Here is a 21,950-nt window from a genome sequence, read left to right as displayed (position 1 = left end):
GTATGGGGGGGGGGGGGGGGTTACATATTCTATCTAGCTAAAATTATTCTGAGTCATTTTAGATCTGTGTCACCTTCAGATCTCCAGGTTGTTTATAACTTCATATGGTGGCCAGACTAGTTCCACAAACAGAAAAGAGCTCTGTAAAATAAAGTAAAATTTTATTTACATTACTCAGGGTGCTTCACACCCCAATTCCCCAAACCCTGAAATTTTGCCTTTTCAAAATTTTTGTATTGTGCAAAAATGCAGCCCGCAGATTTGTTGAAAGAATTCTGCTGCTCAGATATTTGAATGTAATGCACTTAAGTAGGTCTGCCTTCTTACAATAGTAACTCTGTACAATCTTTCTTGCAAAGATCAGATAGAGGGTTTAATTCAATGTTGCGACTGATTTGATAAACCAGTGGAGGCACCTTCAAGTTTATTTTAGATTACCTTCAAGGTTTTAAGAGCAGAGTAATGATGTACAAGGATTTTCAAAACGCATCATTCTACTGTTTAGGCAAAATTGGTGATATAAGTGATTCCCCTATCTTTACTCCTCTCCATTTTAGACATATTAATACAGACATATGAGGTTTTGCCTATGCCTTAAACACTATTTCCATGATTTGTCCTCCATCTCTAGGTTCTCATTTCAATCTGTCACTCTCAATCAACTCTTCAGTTTTCAAAATATTTAATTTGATTATACGTATCTTATAATAAATTGAATTTATGGCAGTGCTGCTAACCCTCTTATCATGAATAAGGAAAAGCTGGCCATGTGTGGAAGATTATTTCCAACTGCCTCTTTTTTTGGTACATATTAGTTACAAATGTATCTCTTCCATTTTCTCCTGTGATGTCCAGGTAATGTAACTGCTTTGTATTAAATGATGCAGTAAATTTGATCAGTCTGCAACCTCTGTGCACATAATTCAAGTAGGATAGAAATCTTTCTAGTTCTCCTTCTATCATATATATATATATGTATGTTGAGTCCAAAAAAACTGAAACCATGTTGGAAATATTCTACTTCATCAGATGTGGCTTATTTCAGCAGCATACACCAATTCAGCAGTAGTTGACCCATGGAGCCCACCGGCTCCCATCTCATGACGTAGAGGAATTTCTAGTGGGGCTCTGTGGGTCAACTAGAGTGGAGCCATAGTATGCCACAGCCCCAGCAACATGGGAGGCTTCCCGTGTGGCAGAGGAAGCAAAGAGGGGAAACTGTGCAGTCAACGTGTGAGATTAGCTTCCTGGCAAAGCAGATGATGTGGGGCATAGGGTGACAGGTTCCCCATGCCACCTGATGGCAATTGCTGGATTTGCTATAATGCCTGGTGATTCTGGTGGCTTGTGTGAAGAGGTTCGTCAATGATTTATTTAACAGGATTCCGGAAGAAGACCTGGGTTTGATATAGCCACATAAGAGCACAATGGTCCAATGTGTGCCACTACCAATCTAAGTCATTTTAGCTCCATGAAACCTGCCTTGGTCCTGGGGCAATTTTAGTCGGGTGGTATTCTGCCTGCAGTCACTCTTGGAAATACTTTTAAATAAACTTATGTTTATGTTTGCATTTATTTTATTTGGATGTTAACCTAAGGTCTTTTTATATACAGGGTGTTTGAAAAAGAACTCCCTAGTTTTAATGTGTTTTAACTTAAAACTAGGGAGTTCTTTTTCAAACACCCTGTATTTTAGTTCAGCTTTTCCTGTGAGAATTTTACATAATTTGAATTTGATTTCCTCCAAAATACAGGGGAGATATTAAAAAATGATTAGTTTGTGAAAGTCTGTCTTTAAGCCCTTCTGTATTCAGCCACTTTAATGCTGTTGGATGAAGATTGTCACCTTTTTTTCTGACCAGATTTTATCTCTAACAGCTATATTCATTTACCTTCTGGGAACAGCCATACCTACAGAATGTATCTTGTGTGAATGTATAAATGTATTTTAATTTGGCTTGTTCCAAGAAGAACATCTCAAAATCCTCTTTGTATTTATCCCTGTTGTATCCACTTTATGATATCTTGTTTTCTTTTTCTTTGTATTCACTATATTATTGTAATACATTTTTTTAAAGAATTAGCAGGCAGTAATAAGAAAACCTCAAATTTCCTCAGACATGGGAAAGAATTAGAGAGCTCAGCTAACGAAATATGACCAAAGGTTACATTGACTTTAGGTTCATGCATTGTTAGTGCTAATTTACTTAAGAACATCTAGATTTGAATAAATATACATTGAGATAATTGTAGTACACAGTCTTTAGTGACAATATAAACAGTTAAATGTCAAAAAAAGGATTGCATATTCTAAATTTACCACATTTTGGAAAGGCATGACTTTTTAGAGATTTACAAGCTATGTACCTGTATGCTGAATACATGAAGGTTGTGAGTAAACTAGATTTGTTACTTTTAACAAAGTCTATGTTATTTTTGTCTCTTGAAAACCTTTTGGAAAAACCAGAATCTCCATAACCTTTTGGAAAAAAATGGCATTCACAACCATTTGAAAATCATAACCTTTTGTAGAAGTATGATCTTCCAGAGAAGAGCCAAAAACCCGTTTGAGTAAAATCTTCTCTTAAGTGAAGATGTACTTATGCAAGGAAATTTAGCTTTTAGTTATTAGAGTGATAACCTAGTTGTATCTTTTCTGTTAGGAACAATGCACAAAAACAGCAGTTCATCAGAAGTGTTTCTTTTCGGTGCCCAAAAACATCTATTCTCTCATAAAATATCTTGTTTCTATATCATGCTTTCAAGAGACAAAAATAACATAGACTTTGTTAAAAGTAACAAATCTAGTTTACTCACAACCTTCATGTATTCAGCATACAGGTACATAGCTTGTAAATCCAGTTACAGATAGATTTGAAGTGGTTTCTCTGTGCAGTTAAGAAAGGGTATACATGGTAGAATAGAGCCCGAATCCTGTTTCATCTGTTTCTTTCGTGGTTTTGTAACGTTTTGTCCATTCGGATTGCATGAAATGGTACAACCCCATGGGAATAAAAGAAAAGAACAAAAGAAACAGTGAAACGAAAGGCAGAGGGGAATGGTAGCTATTTGGTCGGCTGATTTTCAATGCTTGGCTGTAGGCTCTGGCTCGCAGGGCCTTCAGCCAAGTGCTGGGTGCTCGATGTTTGTAGGCCTTGCCTGCCGGGCCTATGGGCCAATTATAGGCAGGCACATAATTATATTTTTTGTCCTTAATACTTGCTATGTGATAAATACTATTTTGAAATTATATATAGATCGTTGTATATCTTATTTTTTGTCTTCATGTAATATTGTAACAGCTCGTACCAATTTCAATACTGCATAAATCCAAAATCTGTACAGAAGTCCCTCCAGATCCTCTGGCTCCAGATTTGTGATCTCAACCGACTATGGATAATCACATCCCTTATTATTAGGTGACAGCAATATTAATACAGACATCTGAAGCATTCACATTCATATCACCCCTATTTAATAACATGGGCTATGATCAACCCCCCCCCCCTTTTTTATATATATATTCATCTGGGGTCCTGGAACCGAAGCCCCATGAATATGGCAGGGCTGCTGCATTTCATTATCTACTATCGTTTTTAAAATTATTTTTATTGCATTTTTAGATAGGTACACATATGTTAAAGATGAGGGGAAGAAAAAAGGAAAAAAAGAAAAAAGAAATAAAGAAAAATAAGACAAAAAGAGATACATACACATGCATAAACCTGTATGCATCTATAACTAGATATTGGGTGGGAGGACAAGAAGGGAGAAAAAGAAAGAGGGAAAAAACAAAAACAGAATAATAGGAAAAGAAAAAAGAGAAGAAGGAAAAAAGAGAAAAGGGAAAAAAAGAGAAGAATGAAGAATGGTAGAATATAAATAGTTATAAATGAGATTGGTGGATGAGAAGTACTCCGCTCATTACATTATCTACTGTAATCTACTGTAATCTACTGTAATTACATTATCTACTGGAGCCCCCGGTGGCCAAGGGGATAAAAGCCTCGTAACTTGAAGGTTGGGTTGCTGACCTGAAAGCTGCCAGGTTCGAATCCCACCTGGGGAGAGTGTGGATGAGCTCCCTCTATCAGCTCCAGCTCCATGCGGGGACATGAGAGAAGCCTCCCACAAGGATGGTAAAACATCAAAACATCCGGGCGTCCCCTGGGCAACGTCCTTGCAGACGGCCAATTCTCTCACTCCAGAAGCAACTCTGGTTGCTCCTGACACACAAAAAAAACATTATCTACTATCTTTATTTGGGGGACTATCTTTTTAAAGCTAGAATTTTTTTCATAGTTCTGAAATAGCAAGAGAGAGAAAGACCTTAGTTCCGGTGAAAATAAATTAATGATAAGGAAGATTCAGCTTCCTAAGTCAGCACTGCAAATATAATCAGAGATAAGACATTATGCTTTTAGCCTACCCGTAGTTCTAGCAAACAGCTCTGAGGCTCCTTAAATAAATATATAATTTTTTCAACAAACAGGTGAAGAAATAAGCACTCAGAACTCCTACAATGCTTTCCTGAATGTATTAAAAGAACATATATTGTACATAAAGATAGTGAAGCTATCTCACACTTTTCCAAAAATTGAGCTTATGCAGTCATGTAGATTTAACTTCAAAGGGAGGATAATGCAAAGCTTTTGTATGGGAATACAAACTGCTAATTCAGAATATAAGGCAAAGAGAACAATACACTTAATTACATTTACTTTGAAGATTACAAATGGTCTTTTGGAATGGTGCTGCAGTTATTACTCAGTCCTCTGTCACAAGTAAATACTTTTCTTTTTTTAGGACTTTCATTTGACTTATATTACATTTTTTTGTGAATCCTGTTATGAATTGTAAGGGCCTCTGATTAACCAAATAAATTGATATTATCAAAGCTATGTCATGTTGAACCAAGACCCTTTGTGATAAATGTTGAAGAACAAGCATTCACCATAACTACAACAACACCACATTTTATTGATTAGCCCATCGGCCAAATCAAAACATTTAACACATAGACATACAACATACAACCAGAAGTTAAAATAAACAGTTATTCAAAAATAACTTGAATAACAACAACGTTTAAACCAAGTTTCTACACTAAGTTAGGCCTGGAGGGTTGGAAGCATCCCACTCTGTGGGTATTTTGAGTAAAAGAGTTTAGGTGCAGCAGGACAGGGAAATGATCACTGGCAAACTTGGACTTAACTTCCAAGGTTTTGACATACGGAAGGAGGTCCCATGAGACAGCTATGTAGCCAATGGCGCTCATTTTAGAGCCAGCAAGATATGTGAATTCGGCTGGGTGATTGCCTTCCAGAGCACCATTTAGGATGTGGAGATTCAATCTAGATATTGATTGAGCCAAACAGCCCTGAAAAGTTAAAAAAAATCTTTGGAATGCCGGGTTAGAAGTGGGACCTCATATTCTGTGGTGGGAGGAAGGCCTTTGTGGCATTTAAAGAGTGTGGCATCATCAGGTCCCATTCTTGCATTGAGGTCCCCTGCCACGATTACAGAAACATTTGGGTTCTGCATCATGAGGTCTGCCGCATAATTTTCCAATTCCAACTATAGAGCTCTAGTTTGGGCTTTCTTCCTCATTGGGGGCAAATAGACGTTTATAGGCTGACCCCGTGCTGGCTCTGTAGCTGTCATAGGCCCAAGGGTTCTATGGCTCAGTCACAATCCTTATGCATCAGGTCTGGATCTAGTCCTTCTCATGAAGGAGCTGGGTGGATCAGTACCACATGAGTAATAAAATGTGGATCATTGGCAAGTAGAGAGCCAGACACATTTACTGTCTGTGAGCCCTCACTTATGTCTGATATAAGAGCAAGCTCCATCTGTGACTGAGGGGAGTCCATAGTATGCGGAATGTTTAAAGCGGCACCTGCAGAAGTGTTTATGTTCTGCTTTTCTGTTACTTGAGTCATTAATTGAATCACAGATGGATCTCTATCATTATTGTTTCCTTTTATATTAGTCTTGGAGGGGGGGGCTCATCTTGGGAGGAGTCATGGAAGAATCTGTATTAGGGTCTGATTGGAGTTCCAGATCAATGGAAGCAACTGCTGGCTGACAATTCCTGTCTTGGAGCTGTGTTATCTCTATTGTCTGTGTTGGATTTCTTCTTTGCCCTTGTGTATCTGATGTATTTTGAGGCAAGAGGTTATAGACTGTCAAATCCTTAAATACCCTGCTGATAGTTATACTGTGCCTGCTCCGTAAGATGTCCTTAATTTGAGTTAGGCGGTCTGGCGTTTCAAGGGAATGGAAAGTTAGTAGGATTCGTTTTACACCATTCTGTGTTGGAAGGAAATGGTGATCTTTTAAGTCAATAAGTTTGGGCTGGGTTCTGAGCAAGAAAGCCAGTGATTTTACCATTTGTTGTTTATGGCTCCAACCCAAAGCCTCTTGATTGAGCTGCAACACTATCTGGGTTTTTTTAGAGTGAGACAAGCCTTAGGTTCAGCTGTTGGTTTAAGACTGTGATTTACAACTGCTGTGCTCGGAGGAGTGTCCGCGTGTGAACCCCTGGGCGTCTCTGCACTATCTACTCCCTGGAAACACTGTGGGGGCTGCAACTTAATTAGCCTTTGGATCTGGTGTGAAATTTGACCCAGTCTGTTCAAAATCAGCATCATTGATTCCACTGACAGCAAACATATCTCCTGATATTTCTTCATAGGATGGTCTAGGGAAGGGCTGCACCTCGGGGAGCTCAGATAACCATTATGTCCATCACCCTCTGGCATTGGTTTGGGGCTAGACTCCTGGTCAGAGAGAAGGGAACCTTCGTTAAGTGAGTTTGTTGGAGGTATTATCGGTGCTCCTTTACTCACAATTCCTGTTGTTGTTGGTATATCTGAGGAGTTTGGAAAGTAAGCGTCCATTCTTGTCTGTTTCTGTACTTTTGGTGATTTATGGGTACCTGTTCCATTGCTGGGACTGGTCCAGGATCTTTTCTTTCCCTTGGCTGTCATTTTGGGTTATAAATCTTGGAGAAAGCAGATATTTCCAGGAGCAAAGCCAGGAGCTTATCTTAGGAGCTGCTAGGGCATCGCCATCTTGCCTCCGTTTTCCGATTTTTCTTTACCCCTTCGTTGTCTTGCCTCACAGGTACTGTCTTTTTCTGAGCTGCAGGATCTTGAAATATCTCTATGTTTTGTTGTTTGAAAGGTCTGCAGAAATCCTGGCTCTAAGAATGTATCTTAAGGAAATCCCGAAAAGGAATGCCAGGAAGATCAGCCCCATCCAGAGTGTCTTCCTCTGACGTCTTCTTGGTGCAGTCCAAGTGGGGGCTGCAAAAACAAAAGATTTGTTCATGGAAATTACTCCTGAAAGAGACAGATAGTCAGAGAGTCCACAATGTGATAATGTGGCTTTTTTTATCCCTGCACCTTTGGCATTTTAGGGTTTCAAAAGCTCTTTGATCTGAGCTTAGAAACAAAGTTGGAATCAGCCAACAACATTCCCTGTTAGCAATGAACCCAAAGACAGGCTTCAATCACCATAACTAGGTTCCCCAGGAGGTACCAAAATTGCAGATATTTATTTTCATCCAAATTCAAAAATCAGTACTAGTCATTTTAGTCTCACCAGAAGTTGGTCTTCTGTGGAGGAAAAAACCCAGATTGGTCTTAATTGCCAACTGAAAACAAGCTAACCCAAACAACTTTGCATTACAAAAGAGATAATTCAGAATAATATTTGTCATAGAGGAAATTGACATACACACATTCAACACAATTTATTCGCCTCTCAAAATGTTGGGAAATTGTCATTCTGTGCCCTCCTAAGGACAAATTGAGTTTTAAAACATTAAAAATATAATAAAACTTTTTTAAAAAAAAATCAGGGATGGGTAGAGTTGAAGTTTATCCTCTGAGGTCTCTTGTGAAGCAATGCTATCCCAAATCCAAGGTGCTAGTGATAACATTTAAAACCCCAAATAATTTGAGATCTCAATGCAAGAAGACACTCTTTTCTCATTATATGCCTGCCTGAGAACTAGTCTGTTGGGAGGAGAGGGGATCCAGGACAATATCACATTATTTCCCACAGAATTCTGGGAAAAGTAATTTAGGGCAAAGCGTTTGGAATTCTCAGCCAGAAAGGTCTTCGGCTTCTCAAAACTACATTTCCCAGAATTCTGCAGTAGGCAGCCACACAATAGAAAAGTGGCCAACTCCGCTTTAAAACACAAATATGATATTGTTCCCACTTTGTTTATGGCCTGCAGGAGGTCACATGATAGGGTCTTCAAAATTTGTGGCAAAGTGGTTATGGAAAACATTCCCTAAAGAGGCCCAGTTAGTACTAATGCTAGTGCCATGATGTTGCCAAGTTAAAATGTTGCCTATCTGTAAAGCATTGGGGACCTAAGTGGTCTAATCCAATTTGCACATCTGCTGTGGTGGACATTGTTTTCACCTGTTTAAATTTGTTTTTAAGTGTATTAAATGTCAAGCAATTTCATAACCTTTTTGTGTTTTAAAAGTATTTTTATCCCTTCTAAACTGATTTTTCTGTACATGTGCAGATTGTACACATATTTTACTGCCTTATATCCTCAGACACTGGGTAGAATATAAATCTGTTGAGAAGAAAGAAAAAAAAACCAGCCCTGGGATTTGCCTACTACTGCTCTAGAGCAGAGCTTCTTAAACTTTACCACTTGTGACCTTTCAGCCCAAGAAGTTTTACATGACTCCAGATATATAGCCACATAAATAGATATAAAAACCAAACATTTAATTATAACAAATCAGCATTTTCAAGGCTTGCTAAACAGGCTGATTTTCCTTCCCTCCTCTTTCCTGCTACTCCCTCTCCCTCACCTGCCTTGCTGCCAAAAAGCCTTTTTCCCCCAGCCCCCTCTCCGTCAAAGCCTTTTCCCCTCAGCCATCTGCTGGGGGTGCTTTGATTGTGTCTTTCCTGCATGGCAGAATGGGGTTGGAATAGATGCCCCCTGAGGTTTCTGCTATTATAATTATGATTACGATTATGATTACTATTATTCTTATTATAATGGCTGGGCAGCCATCTACTAGGGGTGTTTTGATTGTGGTTTTCCTGCATGGGTTTCTGCTATCATCATCATCATCATCATCATCATCATCATCATCATCAAGGCTGGATGGCTATCTGTTGGGGGTGCATTGATTGTGTTTTTCCTGGATGGCAGAAGGGAGTTGGACTGGATGACCCTGAGGGTCTTCCACTGAAATGCTATTAAGATTATGTTTGTTAAAATTGTTCTTCATTTTAAATATTGTAAAGAAAATTTGCACTGCATGAATTATTTCACACAAACACTCTCTATCCATCTTTTCCTGGCCCAGCCCATATAGACATTATATTAATTCTATCTATCTATCTATTGGTCTATGATCTATCTATCTATCTATCTATCTATCTATCTATCTATCTATCTATCTATCTAAACATTTCTTGGGGCTCCAGAATGGGGTTGCCAGTCTTGAATATGCTCCCACTTCTATTTTCTCATCATCTCTCAATTCTTTCTCTCATCCTTCTCTGAATTCTTGCTTTCTTGGAGCAAGGGCCCCAGGAGTAGATACGTAGGCTCTTCATTTGTTGATCACAAGAAATCCAATTGCTTGCTTTACACACACACACACACACACACACACACACAAACAAACACACCACTCAACTATTGATTTGATGGGATTACTTTAACTGGAACTGAAATTAAATCAAGCTCCCTCTCAATTCATTTCTTCTTTTCACTTTTTAAATAATTACTGGGAAATACTGTAAGATGGCACATTGGCTTCTAGCACTTATCAGTGAAATTGTAACAATGAATGTGACAAACAGAACAAACAGATGGTTTAGTTGAATTATGGATCACATGCAAAAATTTCTGGAAAATGGTCAAAATGTTCTCAAGTCTAGGAAACCTTGTTAAGTCAAATCCTGGACTGATAAGAATCTTAAAAAATTGTATGCATATTTCTTGTACATAAAACAGCATTTTTAAAGTAAGAAATTACCTTTTCTGATGTTTCCCATACATATTTTTGTTTGGTTTTTTAACTCACGCGCAACTTGTATGTTAATTTTCTGCACAAAAACCAGCATTTGTGTTGACTATATGATTCAATTAATCTTCAGACTAACCAACAGTATTCAAGCCATGCAATTTCTTATTTTTTGCATGGGGCATAACATGTCATTCATGACTTCAGTGTACCTCTTTGTTCGTTGGAATTGCAGAAACATGTACAATATATTATGGAGCAACAAGCAGCCACATTGACAGGTACACAATTGATTCCACAATAGCAGTATTCCGCAGAAAGGTCATATAGTGTAACCACTGTACAACTCTGTAAGTGCAGATATATACCAGGCGAGCACAATGTTAGATCTCATGCTGTTCACACAGTGGCAAACCTGATGTCTATGGGAACCTTACAAGCAGGATATGTTCAACAGCAAGCTGTCATATTTTTTGTTCTGTTATCTATATTCTTTCTGTGACTCTTTAAATTGTTTATTTTCTCTCTTTTCTTCTCCTTTCTATAAATATATCTGCAGGTTATTTTTCTACACTTCTCCACAGGTTTCTTTGACTATTTTTTCCCATTTTTCCTTATCTAAGAAGTCTTTCTATGTTCATATATGCAAGTAGATAATTCTGGATTCTGGACAATGTTATCTTAAAGGACTTCCTCTATGCTCTTAAATTGCAATATCCAATGCTTTTCATTCTGCTAGTGGGACCCTGGATTGCCTGTCTCAAAGCCTGCTTTGATGGCATTTCTACCTGTAGGTCAGTGGTTCTCAACTGTGGGTCCCCAGATGTTTTGGCCTTCAACTCCCAGAAATCCTAACAGCTGGTAAACTGGCTGGAATTTCTGGGAATTGTAAGCCAAGACACCTGGGGACCTGCTGGTTGAGAGCCACTGCTGTATGGGCTCCCTTTTCAACTTCTTAGCACTTCTTCATTTCAGCTCTTCCTGTATTTTCACCCACCATCTGTTCCTTCTTATCTAGTTTGTTAAGAGGGTGTATTTCCCACTTCATCCATCCCATAAGAATCATGTATATGAATAATTAACACACAAGATTTTCTTTTTACTAGCAGTAGACATGATATTACTGCATAATCCAAAATTTCTGTTTCTAGAGAAAAAAAACCCAGTGGAGCTTATTTCTATGTAAATATCTTTAAGATTGTGTTGTGATTGCTGCAGCTGGGCTCTTGACATGCAGACCTTATGTTGTGTACACCTGTTTTAAAACACAGCTTATATCCTCTTCATAGGTAGCTATTTATCAGTAAATGGTTTAAAACTGACTTTTAAAAGTAGTCTCTGTTCTGTAAACGAAAATACAAATTAGCTTACTATTCATTTAACTGCTTACTAAAATATCAGAGAGAAGGGCTGTTAGACAATTCATCACTAGAAAATTGGCTGTCAAAGAATACAATAATCTCTTTCAGCAGAACAATGTACTTTTAAAAAGTGTAAATTGCTAGTGCATCAGACAGTTTTAGCCATGTAGGCAATGCTAATTTTCCAGGCATGCTACTCCAACAATTATAATTGGAACCATATGTTATATATTTGAAGATATAAAATCCCTATTTTCTGAAAGAAAGGAAATGCCATAGCTTTTATGTGAGTTTGTCAAATAGGTGTTGAGAGACTGTTTAGGTCATATATATACAAATCCTTTACAGATTTAATTAAAGAGGTAAATCATACTGAAGAAGTTTATTTGAAAGAAGAGCCCACTATATTTAATAGAATTTTCTCCCAAATAAGAATGCATATATCTGCAGTTTTGCATCATATGTAGAACAAAATACTACTAGAGTATTATGTATTACATGCATCATTTTTTCTGAATTTTTTAGTATGTATCTCCTCAACCTTGGTCGTCCAAATGTGCTGGATTTCAAGCCTCATTATGCTCATGGCAATGAGAACTGTAGAAAAATAACATTTGTTGATCCAAGTTTGGGGAAAGTTGTTTACCTGAAAGTGAAGTAGTAACTGGGATACAACTGTCTGTTTCCTTTCTGCAAGTTCACTGATAAAACTCTATCATGGAAATAGTGTGACATCTGCAATTTCATCCATTCTACTCCAGCAGGAAGAGAGTAATTGCCCATTACGAAAGACACACCTAAAAAAAAAGAGAGCTTCCACTCATTGAAAAATATATTTTGTATTCCTGAGGCAATGCATTTCTGTAAATGTAGGGATATTAATGGACCTTGTTGTTTTTGAACAAGGGTAATAGCCAAGCAGGAACAGGCAGCACAAAACCTGTAAGAGAGATGTCAGACAGAAAGCGTACAAGAAAGAGGGCTATATTCCAACACAAACATTAATGCTTTGCACAGATTTGCATTTACCCTTGTGAATGTGGATTTTTGCAGTTCTTTTAGCTGATAATGCAAATCCATTGCCCTTGCAGTTTGCTGGCTCATGACCAATCCTCCAGTTATGGCTCAGTATCTACACAAATGAATGTAATGGGATAGGCTAGAATAGGAAAAGACTTGCCTCTTCAATTGTAGCAGAGCAATATCAAACCTGAATTAATGCAAAGGTTTCTTCTCTGTGACAGAGAAGTCCCAGTGTCCTTTCTATATGCCCCATATCATCAAAGGCTTTCAGTAAAATCCATGAACACATATTGCTTAAGGAAAAGAATGTGCTAACACTCTGATACAGGAAGATATAAAACAATATGCAGATTATAATTCTTTGAAAAGAGTGTAAATACCACTGTATTAAATGTGGCTTACCTATGGGATTCAGTAATAAGAGGCTAGCATGTACCCCACTATGCTCATACTTTATATGAGTGGGAGAAATGACATATTTTTTTAAAAAAATTATAGCTGAAATAGGATTGGCTTGGTAGAATGGACAGATCCAGGAATTGGACAACATATGTGTCATCTAATTTGCTTACAAAGGAGCAACTACAGAATGACAGTTGTGGAATAAGCATAGACATAAAGCCACTGTTTGGTTTACCTATCATGTAAGGGAGACAAATTCAGCAGTTTGAGGTGGGTCTTATTCTGGTTACCTGAAAACCCAATAAACTTTAAGAAATCCTCAATGGAGGAGATAATGTGCACACATGTATTATTTCCACCAAAAACCAGATGTATTCCCATATCACAGCACTACAAATAATAATAAAAATATAGAAATCAACTGCTAGATAAAACACAAATAGCAGTTAAGGGCAGAAAAATCGAAGACAATCAAATCCCAAAAAACCAGAAAAGTATTGGATGCCCTGTTTTTTAGCTTCTCCTTTCAGACCTCAATGAAACCTAGTTGCTCAGTGTCAGTGATGAAATTATTCACTAAGTTTCTCCTTCAAGGAAGTGATGAGTAATTTAAGCGTTTTTCTTCCTACTGTGAGTCTTCAAAATCTGCATCATTTTCAAAAGCTATTCACAATTTGGGAGTTCTTCAGTGCAAACTTCACATGTGGCTGTTTTCTGTAGAAAATAGCAATTTTTACAGGGCAAATAACATTTGAAAGCACAAATATTAATCCCTGTGTATAAAAATGCTGTTTTCTGTACAGAAAATTCACTCTTTTATGCAAATCGAGGATGCATTTTAAATGGAATAAATCTCCAATTATATCATTTTCTATGTGGAAAATAGCATTGTCTTAATACCATGGTGATTAATATTTCTGCATTGAAATGTTATTTTCCCACACACAGAATGCCTTTTTTCTGAGCAAAACAATCACATGTGAATTTTGTGCACAATAAGTCCTGCAAAAATTCTCCTCAATCCAGGTTTCTTCTGGTCATGATTTCTCTTACACTCTTTAAACATTTTCTTTTTATAAAAATATTCTTTTCATCCCTGTTCAGTGTTCAGTTGAGAAAACCCTCTTCAGGTGCTTTCCTGACCATAAGATATTCATAAGATATTTCTCCGGGGAAGAAACAAGTGCACCAAGGATAAGGATGGTGGCTCCTAGCTAGGCTGCCTTCCTTGCAAGGTACCCACACATAAAAAGTTGGTCTGAGTAAAAATATAGAAATGCAACCATATAAACCTATGCTTGCCTTCTTAGGAGTAAAGTTAGTGCTTCCAGTATAGTCAGTATAACATTGCAGTTTAAACATTGAATACATTATAATACAAAGCAGGAACATTTATATAAAGTCATCACTAACCTTGTTTTACTATTTGATATCTAAACTCTTACATTCTTTAGCTTTAAGGTCCACTTTTCTTCAAAATTTATGCTGGCATCTTGCCCTTGTTTCAGTTAAGTTAATGGATTTGTGTCAGTGAAGTAAAAAACAAACAAACAAGGGAGTCTGGCCTAGTTTTCCAATCTAGTTTTGTTGAAGAATTCAACAAGAGTGCATTATTTTGGTGTTTCGGTTGAATAGCTAAGTACTATCCCTCAAGTATTTGGTATGATATCTGAGTGAATAATATGTCTATGGAAAGAAAGCCTAAACTTCCAGAGCTTGTTTTAGTTTATGAAATAGTTATTCAAAAGTCATAATCAGGTTAGTAACTAAATGTTAATCTTCATATATGTGAAATAATATAATCTTTCCCACATTTTGAGATGTAGAGTCTTTCACCTTTAATCAACCTCAGGGGAGCTCTTGGGAATCTGTGATGATGAAAAACCTACTAACTATAACCTCATCTTTAATTCTTTTCCAAATGTTTTTCTTTTTCTTTTTTTTTGTATGTTTTTAAGTTCCTTCTTGAAAAATCATGCTTAAAATTTGGTAATAATAGAGATGGTGTCTGGTATACCCATCAGATCCAATGAGATACACAATGTATTGTTTTTTTTTCTCCTTTTTCCTATTATGTTGTTTTTCATGGATGAAAGAGAACACAAGTGGAAGAAAATATTTCATTTTATCTTTGGGTAAGTTCATTTCATGGCTGTTTAAATAGTTTCTCCAAAATCTGTCCACAAACATCCAGTTTTTGTGTGTTTTCGTTCTAGAAACAAGAGAAGACAGCAATCATGCAAACCTCTTTCAAGAATATAGGTGCTATTCTATAAGGTACCACAAGTATTGAAATCAGCCGTCACAATAATGTGTTAATTGTTTCAGGATGCATTCATTTAGACTGGAGCAAAAATTTTAAATGATGCCTCCATTTCTTCAGGGATTGACATTGGGCATGTGTGGCATTTGAAAAAGCAATATCTGGAAGTGTCTGAACATTCTGCTCCACTCATTAATGCCTTATATGGCTGCACTAGATATGGGAATCAAATTCACAGCTGGAAGCAGATGAATGGCTTAGACCCACAGCAGGGGGCTAGGATTAATGGAATTTCCTTTCACTCATCACTTTTACTGGCTATTTTACACATTGCTATTACTGTGAACCCATTGTAGATAGTACAGAAAATGCTCTAATTTGTCCATTGCCATTACTATGAACTGGGATGGCCACATACACCCATCTCATCTATATTGAATAGAGGTTAGGTGGTTCCAAGCATGTGCAAACACACATTGAATTGGCATTTGCCTATGTTTTTAGGAAGATGAATCAATCAATGTTTTTCAGTTCAGGCTGAGTTCTTCAGATCTGTTAAAGATCTATATGCACACACACTCTCACATAGGGGAGAAACATTTATATCTACCTACCATGTTACAACAACCTTGGAGCCCCCAGATGGTGTAGTGGACTAAGTGACTTGAAGGTTGGGTTGCTGACCTGAAAACTGCCACGTTCGAATCCCACCCGGGGAGAGTGCGGATGAGCTCCCTCTATCAGCTCCAGCTCCATGCGGGGACATGAGAGAAGCCTCCCACAAGGATGGTAAAAACATCAAAACATCCGGGCGTCCCCTGGGCAACGTCCTTGCAGACGGCCAATTCTCTCACTCCAGAAGCGACTCAAGTTGCTCCTGACACGAAAAAAAAAAACAAAAAACAACCTTGAATGTTGTGTTTGTTTGTTTGTTTCTTTTTCCATCCCACCTTCAAAACTGGAACTTCAGCCAGCTCACAGTAAGATTTTTTTTAAAAGTTACAAATAAAAGCAAAATAAATTGTAAAATGAAACAATTAAGCAGGTTATTGAAATGGCAATGAAGGCCATTTTAAACAGCTAGAGGATCAAAAGTTTAATCCTAACTATTTCAATATTACATTTTTCTGTGTTTTTAGCTGTGCTTTTAGAATGCAATCTGGCTTGCATTCTCCCATTTGGAGAGAAAGGTAGGGTACTACCTATGTATTAATTTATTTTAAAAATACACACAATTGCAATGTTGAATGTAAATTCAGTTTCAATTAGTGAATGTCTGTGTCAGAGTTTAACGTCAGTTTCACTTTCTCACATATTCAGCTTTTCAAAACCTTACATTTGTTTTGTCTCTAATATAAAGGCATTTCTGATTATTATCATTTTTTCCAGAATTGCTTGAAAGCTATTTTTTTCCATGTGCAAGAACCAAATTCCAGATCTTCCTAGTATTAATAGGACCATTTAACCTGTCTGTCATATAGGTTTTAACAATGAGGAAACTCTTAACCAAAAAGAGGTAATAATTCTAATTCACACTTTTTGTTGTTTGTAGTCAACTAGACTTCAACATACGATGACCCTGTAAATGAGAGAGCTCCAAGTCTTGTTTAGGTCTTGCAAACTCAGGGCCATAGCTGTCTTAATGGAGTCACTTCACCTGTGATGCAGTATCCTCTTTTTGCACTGCATTCTACCTTACAGAAGATTATTATCTTTTCTAATTAGTTACGTCTTTTTCTGATATGTCCAAAGTGCAGTCATCTTGGGCTCGTTCCCCTTGTAAGCCGCTTGGGGAGATGGAGGCAGGATACAAAAATAAAGTTGCTATTCTAGAGATAGTTGAGGCTTGATTTGATGTTGGACCCATTTATTTGGTTTGTTTGACAGACAGTAATATCCGCAGAACTCTTCCAGCTCCACATTTCAGATAAATTTGTTCTCTTCCTATCAAATTTCTTCCCTGTCTAATTTTCACAATCATACATCGAAAGTGAAAATACATTAATATGAATAACTGAATATGCAAAGGTTCAAGCCCAAACATTTAAGAATTAAGAACTCCAAGCACCTTTCTTTAAAAAGAACAAGTTCTTTCAGTTCTCAGTAAAATAAAGTTTTGGATTTTGGCATAGTCTTGTTAAAACCAAGTGTTGACCTCTCTTTAATTTTATAACAAAAATGGTATAGATTGAGGCTCAAAAATGTTAATCTTGAACTATGAGAGTTTCTTTTTTTAATGAATACCAGTGAGATGCTCATTTCTGAAAAGGTAATATCCATCAGATAATGATGGACTAGAGATCAGAAGTCTCATTTTGAAAGATACCCCATGACACACTGCAGTGAAAATAAAACCACAAAACTTAGTCAAGTTTCATTTTATCTCACAAAGCAATATAATTAAGTCCTATAAGACTTCTGGGATTGAAGTCTACTGGGTTTTGCCATCTGCTACTAGCAGAAATAGTTCAATAGAAATAATATTAAGAAGCCTTTAGTCACAATGTTTCATTAATTGTACCATGCTTGAATGAGTAAATATTCCCTAAGATATAGCCTGTTTGTTAATTTTGGAAAAAATCACAATAAAATACTTTCAAAAGTGTGTAGGGGGCTTTTTGATGTTTTTATCATAGGGTTAAATATTTGGCCAACCTCTGAGACATGTCACTAGCCTTATTTGATTTTTTGGTTCCCCTTAACATTCTTTTTTGTTCCCTTTAAAATTGCTTTCAACTGTAATTCAGGTTACATTCTAGTAATGATGGATACAATTAATCCCACTGAGACAGTTTGCTTGTTCTTACTTAAAGTGTCTTGGCTTCCTCCAAAATTCCTCAGAAGTTTCATCTCATGTGGAGTTCTCAATGCTTTTAAGAATTCTGGTTTTAATTAATATTTTGGAAGTAGGGATCCAAGAAAATAAGATCTCCTTTAAAAAGTAATCTAGGAAATTCTGTTTAACATTGTGTACAGAAGACATTGTTGGCAATAGGTAAAGGTAAAGGTTTCCCCTGACGTTAAGTCCAGTTGTGTCTGACTCTGGGGATTGGTGCTCATCTCCATTTCTAAGCCGAAGAGCCAGTGTTGTCCATAGACACCTCCAAGGTCATGTGGCCAGCATGACTGCATGGAGCACCGTTACCTTCCCGTGGTACCTATTGATCTACTTACATTTGCATTTTTTCAAACTGCTAGGTTGGCAGGAGCTGGAGCTAACAGCAGGCGCTCACTCCGCTCCCCGGATTTGAACCTGCAACCTTTTGGTCTGCAAGTTCAGCAGCTCAGCGCTTTAACACACTGCGCCACTGGGGCTCCTTGATGGCACTAGCACTGTGTAAATATAGATTGACCCTTGATAATGAAAGATCTCCCCTGCCCCCTTGCAGTACCATTTTGCATCAACGCCACATAACTTTGCCAAGCTATATTTAGTTTTTATTTGTCTCTCTACTATTTCTAAAAAGTATTCTATTTCTGTGAATCTTAGCTTCTATGAACATTGTTCCTCAGGTGTATTCTTCAGCAAGAATACACCTCCTTCTGAAAAAGCACTAATGAGTTAACTAAGGTTAATACAGGCAGTCTCCAAGTTACGAACATGATAGGTTCTGTAATAATAAATAATAATAAAATTTCATTTATATTCCACCCTATCTCCCCAAGGGTACTCAGGTTTGTTCTTAAGTTGAATTTATATGTAAGTCAGAACAAGTACTTTTTAAAGTGTAATTCCAACAAAAAAAAATAAAAAAAATAGTTTTGGATAGCATAGAGCAGTTTTGGATAGCATAGAGAAACACCCCTGTGGTGTTTCTTTTGCTGTCTGTGCCCCTGTTCAGAAGATTTCGCCTCACTTTTTGTGCCTGTGATAATTGGATTTTGAAAAAATTACTTGTTGTTGAAACAAGGATTGGTGATAAAGCTTCATTTGAAACATCTTTTCCCCATGATAATTCTTTCAGGAGTGATGTTCCCTTCCTAGGGGTAGATTTCTCTCACTTCCTGTTGTCTCACCCTCCCTCCCCTTGTAATTATGAGTCATTGGTAAGTTGAATGTTTGTAACTGGGGGACTGTCTGTATTTTGGTGCTTTTTATGGGCACTAGGCCAGTACTGAGGAAATCTCCACCTGCTCCAGTCAGCAACAACCTTGGTGCCCTCTCGTGGAGAAGCTGCACTCTTCCTAATGAGATAATATTCTTTTCTACAAACAGATGGACTACCTAAAACAAAAACCATAAAAATAAATTAGTCAAACAATACACATTGACAGATGCAGCAAACAAACACCGGTATTATATTGCTGCAGTGTGAAATAACCAAATGTTCAAAAGAACTCATTTTGTTCACAATCATGTCCTTTCAACAAATCTGTCAACAAATTCATCAGTTTCCCCTGCTAATTCAGACATTTTGAAAACATGGGGATTCAAAAATATTTCTCATTTTTGCTCATGTGCTAAATCCAATATTCATCATGATAGATATATTATGGAATGCAGGGTTCCATGGATTTCTAGTTGCCACGGGGCTGGTGAATCTCTTATGGATCCTCTCTCCCAAGGAGCTCTAGGTTGTACAGGGGTTAAGTTAGGAATGGACTTCTGTGGAGGAGGTGTAGGCGTAGTAGCCATAAAACCATAAAACTGCCACCTCCGCACAATGGGTCCACCAGCCACCCTTGTACAGAGATGATTTTGACTGAAATGCATACCTATTGCTTATATAGAATGTTCAAAACAAGTTATGGATTAAATCTATAGAAGTGCCAAACAAGTCCACAGCTCGCTTGCAGCCCTTCCTAATGGTCAAAATATTTGCTCCAAAATAATTCCCAAAATTATCTCTGGGGGTGTAGGGGACATATTCACATGTTTGGAAACCCCCCTAGGCCCCCGAAATAAAAACAAGATTTTGTGAAATTTTAGCAGACATGTATGGGTGTGTGAATTACCTCAAAATGTTTCAGAACATCATCTGGAGATGTAAGAATGCCCAAAACCTGCCCCCATGCTCCCCTAGGGTTTTTTTTTAGATATTTTGTTTTCAGGAGCAAGTGCAGACCTTTAAAGTCCATGTGGCAAGTAGCAGCTGGGGAAGTTTCATGTCAGTTGAATGGTGAATCTGCTCCAGGTTTTAATATGAAATTTAAATGGGTTTTAAGCATTTTTTGAGGACAGGATTTTGTACCTTTACTCATTCCTTTAAAACCTGGGGTGGATTTAATGTCTCATTAACACAAACGCCACCAAAGATCAATGCACACATTTCCTGGTAAGCAGTGCATTGTATAATTCAAGAGTGTTTGGAGAAATCATAACTAATATCATGTGTTTAGCCATGACAGAAAGGACTGGTTTTAGAACTCTCTCCCACTAAGAATGCAGAAACCATTCTCTTTTTCTGAGTTTAAATATTTTAAACCTTATATTCTTTCTGTTCTAAGTATGAAGAAATTTGAGTTTTATTTAATTTGTAAACCATCTTTATAAGCTTCCCTGAGATCTTTGGTATAGGATGGGGTTTAAATACTGGAATAATTATAATTATTTGTTCCCTGACTACATGAAGGAAATTTAAAAGGCATAACTGTTGTTATATCTGCCTGCCTTATAGGCGTTAATGTGCCCCTCAGGAGGGAGAGAGAGTAACCTGGGTGAGGACACAAGAAAACATGTCCAGACATTTAATGCTTAAGCTCTTAAAGTCTCATAAACTCTGGACACAGATGGGCAAATTGGACTACTTGGTACTTTTGAATTTTTTTCAAACTCTTTCAATATTTTAAAGCTATTTCAATCTTATGTGAGAAGAACTGTTTGGATGTTGGCAAATCCTTGTAGAATTCAGCAAAAACAAATATCTTGCTCATCCCTATCTCTCACTTGCTCATCCCTATCTCTCACTTCTCCTCCCTATCTCTCACTTCACATATTTCTGTAAGATGTGAACATTCCTTTAAAATTTGTAAGTATTCATATTCCTTTAAGATATAATTTGCAAGTATTCATATTCCTTTAAGATATAATTTGCAAGTATTCATATTTCCTTAAGATATAATTTGTAAGGATTCATATTCTTTTAAGATATCAATTTATGGACAACCCTGGCTTTTGCTATTCTCATACACTTTGGGCTGCCAGGTTGAATGCAGGGCAAACCTTTACAAGGATGGTATTCAGACATAGGAATATAATTGGGAGCTTTCCCGCTTCTCCACTCACCACGAACCAGTAAGTAACTGGGGTAAGATGCATTTGTTGAGATATCATATAGGAAGGAAGAGAAAAAGTTTCTCTTCTTTTCTTCCTGCTAAGTTTAACCTAGCAGAACTTTTACTTACATTTTCCTTTTCCCAGTTATGTTAAGTATGAAAGCTACAGGAACTCTGTCCCATATTCAGCCCAGCAATCCTACCAGTGGTTCACAAACTGCAAGTGATTTATGCTTAAAATATCCATATTTTAGGAAGCTTTCATATCATTTCTAAGGAATAGTTGGATTTGTGATCTCCATTCTCGCAAAGAGAGAAAGAATAGTTGAGAGATTACAAAGCATACTTGAAAAATCATGCAAGAACATATGCTCTTTTACATTGTTCCATATTCCATAATATTTATTTGCTATTTTTAGACAGAGTGTAACAAAAAAGTATTTGAAAGAAATGAGAAACTGAGTGGAAATGTAATCAATGTTTACTTGAAACAAAACAACACAGTGTGTGCTTTTTGTGATGACTGTATGAGACTGGAAAAAGCATCGCTTCACACTCTTTCGAATCAAGGAGATTCAAAGCACAATAGAGCTAGTACACTGTGGACTGGCACCGAGTGGGACTCAACAAAACTAGTAAGGAATCTTATTTTGCAAAAACAGCAGC

The 21,950-nt window shown here is 37.2% G+C and overlaps 1 long non-coding RNA gene across 1 annotated transcript in view; it reads left to right on the top strand.

The window, feature by feature from the left end:
* Positions 1-15,975, top strand: part of LOC103278908 (uncharacterized) — a 193,391-nt gene extending 177,416 nt beyond the window's left edge. Inside the window, exons 6-7 of the long non-coding RNA XR_010006706.1 lie at positions 14,902-14,940; positions 15,022-15,975. This is a non-coding gene — a long non-coding RNA (uncharacterized LOC103278908). The remainder of the gene's footprint in view (positions 1-14,901; positions 14,941-15,021) is intronic.
* The last annotated feature ends 5,975 nt before the right edge of the window (positions 15,976-21,950 follow it).

The sequence above is a fragment of the Anolis carolinensis genome, chromosome 5 (genome assembly GCF_035594765.1).
Source record: "Anolis carolinensis isolate JA03-04 chromosome 5, rAnoCar3.1.pri, whole genome shotgun sequence".
Lineage (NCBI taxonomy): Eukaryota > Metazoa > Chordata > Lepidosauria > Squamata > Dactyloidae > Anolis > Anolis carolinensis.
Note: the sequence above shows the minus strand (reverse complement) of the source record. Positions and strands in the feature narration are given on the sequence as shown.